Consider the following 4536-nt stretch of genomic DNA (forward strand, 5'->3'; position numbering starts at 1 on the left):
CATGTGAAATGGAGTAGTTTTCAATGGTGAACATCACTATGTTGTTCATATCTACTATATGATTCACGCTCGACCTTTCGGTCTCAGTGTTCCGAGGCCATATCTGCATATGCTAGGCTCGTCAAGTTTAACATGAGTATTCTGCGTGTGCAAAACTGGCTTGCACCCGTTGTAGATGGACGTAGAGCTTATCACACCCGATCATCACGTGGTGTCTGGGCACGAAGAACTTTGGCAACGGTGCACACTCAGGGAGAACACTTTTTATCTTGAAATTTAGTGAGAGATCATCTTATATTGCTGCCGTCAATCAAAGCAAGATAAGATGCATAAAAGGTAAACATCACATGCAATCAATATAAGTGATATGATATGGCCATCATCATCTTGTGCGTGTGATCTCCATCTCCGAAGCACCGTCATGATCACCATCGTCACCGGCGCGACACCTTGATCTCCATCGTAGCATCGTTGTCGTCTCGCCAATCTTATGCTTCTACGACTATCGCTACCACTTAGTGATAAAGTAAAGCATTACAGGGTGATTGCATTGCATACAATAAAGCGACAGCCATATGGCTCCTGCCAGTTGCCGATAACTCGGTTACAAAACATGATCATCTCATACAATAAAATTTAGCATCATGTCTTGACCATATCACATCACAACATGCCCTGCAAAAACAAGTTAGACGTCCTCTACTTTGTTGTTGCAAGTTTTACGTGGCTCCTACGGGCTTAGCAAGAACCGTTCTTACCTACGCATCGAAACCACAATGATAGTTTGTCAAGTTGGTGCTGTTTTAACCTTCGCAAGGACCGGGCGTAGCCACGCTCGGTTCAACTAAAGTTGGAGAAACTGACACCCGCCAGCCACCTGTGTGCAAAGCACGTCGGTAGAACCAGTCTCGCGTAAGCGTACGCGTAATGTTGGTCCGGGCCGCTTCATCCAACAATACCGCCGAACCAAAGTATGACATGCTGGTAAGCAGTATGACTTATATCGCCCACAACTCACTTGTGTTCTACTCATGCATATGACATCTACGCATGTAACCTGGCTCTGATGCCACTATTGGGGAACGTAGTAATTTCAAAAAAAATCCTACGCACATGCAGGTGATGCATAGCAACGAGAGGGGAGAGTGTTGTCCATGTACCCTCGTAGACCAAAAGCGGAAGCGTTAGCGCAACGCGCTTTATGTAGTCGTACATCTTCATGATCCGACCGATCAAGTACCGAACGTACGGCACCTCCGAGTTCAGCACACGTTCAGCCCGATGACGTCCCTCGAACTCCGATCCAGCCGAGTGTTTGAGGGGGAGTTTCATCAGCACGACGGCTTGGTGACGATGTTGATGTTCTACAGACGTAGGGCTTCGCCTAAGCACCGCTACAGTAATATCGAGGTGGACTATGGTGGATGGGGGCACTGCACACGGCTAAAAGATCAAACGATCAATTGTTGTGTCTATGGGGTGCCCCCCTGCCCCCATATATAAAGGAGCAAAAGGAGGGTGCGGTCGGCCAGGGAGGAGGCACGCCAGGAGGAGTCCTACTCCCACCGGGAGTAGGATCCCCCCCCCCTTCCTAGTTGGATTAGGACTTGGGAGAAGGAAAGAGAGAGGGGGAAAAGGAAAGAGGGGGCCGGCCCCCCTTGCCCTAAACCAATAAGGTTTGGGCCTTGGGGGCGCGCCCCACACTCCCCTTGCTGCCCTCTATTTCCAGTAAGGCCCGTGTAGGCCCATTAAGCCCCCGAGGGGTTCCGGTAACCTCCCGGTACTCCGGTAAAATCCCGGTTTCACCCGGAACACTTCCGATATCCAAACATAGGCTTCCAATATATCAATCTTCATGTCTCGACCATTTAGAGACTCCTCGTCATGTCCGTGATCACATCCGGGACTCCGAATAACCTTCGGTACATCAAAACATATAAACTCGTAATATAACTGTCATCGAAACATTAAGCGTGCGGACCCTATGGGTTCGAGAACTATGTAGACATGACCGAGACACGTCTCCGGTCAATAATCAATAGCGGAACCTGGATGCTCATATTGGCTCACACATATTCTATGAAGATCTTTTATCGGTCAAACCGCATAACAACATACATTGTTCCCTTTGTCATCGGTATGTTACTTGCCCGAGATTCGATCGTCGATATCTCAATACCTAGTTCAATCTCGTTACCAGCAAGTCTCTTTGCTTGTTCCTTAATACATCACCCCGCAACTAACTCATTAGTTGCAATGCTTGCAAGGCTTAAGTGATGTGCATTACCGAGAGAGCCCAGAGATACCTCTCCGACAATCGGAGTGACAAATCCTAATCTCGAAACACGCCAACCTAACAAGTACCTTTGGAGACACCTGTAGAGCACCTTTATAATCACCCAGTTACGTTGTGACGTTTGGTAGCACACAAAGTGTTCCTCCGCTAAACGGGAGTTGCATAATCTCATAGTCATAGGAACATGTATAAGTCAAGAAGAAAGCAATAGCAACATACTAAACGATCGGGTGCTAAGCTAACGGAATGGGTCATGTCAATCACATCATTCTCCTAATGATGTGACCCCGTTAATCAAATGACAACTCATGTCCATGGTTAGGAAACATAACCATCTTTGATCAACGAGCTAGTCAAGTAGAGGCATACTAGTGACAACCTGTTTGTCTATGTATTCACACATGTATTATGTTTCCGGTTAATACAATTCTAGCATGAATAATAAACATTTATCATGATATAAGGAAATAAATAATAACTTTATTATTGCCTCTAGGGCATATTTCCTTCAGTTATTACACATTATGTCACAATACTTATGCCTATTCTCTCTTATTTTACAAGGTTTACATAAAGAGGGAGAATGCCGGCAGCTGGGATTCTAGGCTGGAAAAGGAGCAAATATTAGAGACCTATTCTGAACAGCTCCAAAAGTCCTGAAACTTCAGGGAAGATGTTTTCCAAATATATAAAAAATACTAAGAGGAAGAACTTCACTAGGGGGCCACACCCTGCCCACGAGGGTGGGGGCGCGCCCTACCCCCCAGGGCGCCCCCCCTACCTCGTGGGCCCCCTGGTGGCCCTCCGGTGGCCATCTTCTGCTATATGGAGTCTTTCGATGGAAAAAATTAATAAGCCATCTTCTCGGACGAAACTCCGCCGCCATGAGGCGGAACCTTGGCGGAACCAATCTAGGGCTCTGGCGGAGCTGTTCTGCCGGGGAAACTTCCCTTCCGGAGGGGGAAATCATCGCGATCGTCATCACCAACTCTCCTCTCATCGGGAGAGGGCAATACCAATCAACATCTCTTCATCGGCACCATCTCATCTCAAAACCCTAGTTCATCTCTTGTATCCAATTCTTCTCTCCAAGTCCGGGATTGGTGCTAGTAGGTTGCTAGTAGTGTTAATTACTCCTTGTAGTTGATGCTAGTTGGTTTAATTGGTGGAAGATCATATGTTGAGATCCTATATGCATATTAATACCCCTCTGATTATGAACATGTTTATGCTTTGTGAGTAGTTACTTTTGTTCCTGAGGACATGGGAGAAGACTTGCTATTAGTAGTCATGTGAATTTGGTATTCGTTCGATATTTTGATGAGATGTATGTTGTCTCTCCTCTAGTGGTGTTATGTGAACGTCGACTACAAGACACTTCACCATTATTTGGGTCTAGAGGAAGGCATTGGGGAGTGATAAGTAGATGATGGGTTGCTAGAGTGACAGAAGCTTAAACCCTAGTTTATGCGTTGCTTCGTAAGGGGCTGATTTGGATCCATATGTTTCATGCTATGGTTAGGTTTACCTTAATACTTTTGTTGTACTTGCGGATGCTTGCAATAGAGGTTAATCATAAGTGGGCTCCTTATCCAAGTAAGGGCTGCACCCAAGCACCGGTCCATCCACATACCAAATTATCAAAGTACCGAACGTGAATCATATGAACGTGATGAAAACTAGCTTGACGATATTCCCATGTGTCCTCGGGAGCGCTTTACATCATATAAGAGTTTGTCCAGGCTTGTCCTTTGGTACAAAAGGATTGGGACACATTGCTGCACTTTATTTACTTTTGTTACTTGTTGCTCGTTACAACTTATTCTATCACAAAACTATTTGTTACCACTTATTTCAGTACTTGCAGAGAATACCTTACTGGAAACCGCTTATCATTTCCTTCTGCTCCTCGTTGGGTTCGACACTCTTACTTATCGAAAGGACTACGATAAATACCCTATACTTGTGGGTCATCAAGGTGGATCATATTCAGTCCCATCATCATCAAGATTCATATTGCAAAACAAAGATTTAATAGGGGACACATCAATATCTTTTAGATATTCATCTTTATTTTCATAGGAACTAGAAGAACACGCTCTTATAAAGGCATCTTTCTTAGCACGCATCCTAGTGGTTCTTTATTTGCACTCATCAATGGAAATTCTCATGGCTTTGAGATACTCATTGATATCATGCTTAGGTGGAATAGATCTAAGTTTCAAAGAATCAACATCAAG

Source organism: Triticum urartu, chromosome 6A (genome assembly GCF_056163025.1).
Source record: "Triticum urartu cultivar PI428250 chromosome 6A, HENAU_Tu73, whole genome shotgun sequence".
Taxonomy (NCBI): domain Eukaryota; kingdom Viridiplantae; phylum Streptophyta; class Magnoliopsida; order Poales; family Poaceae; genus Triticum; species Triticum urartu.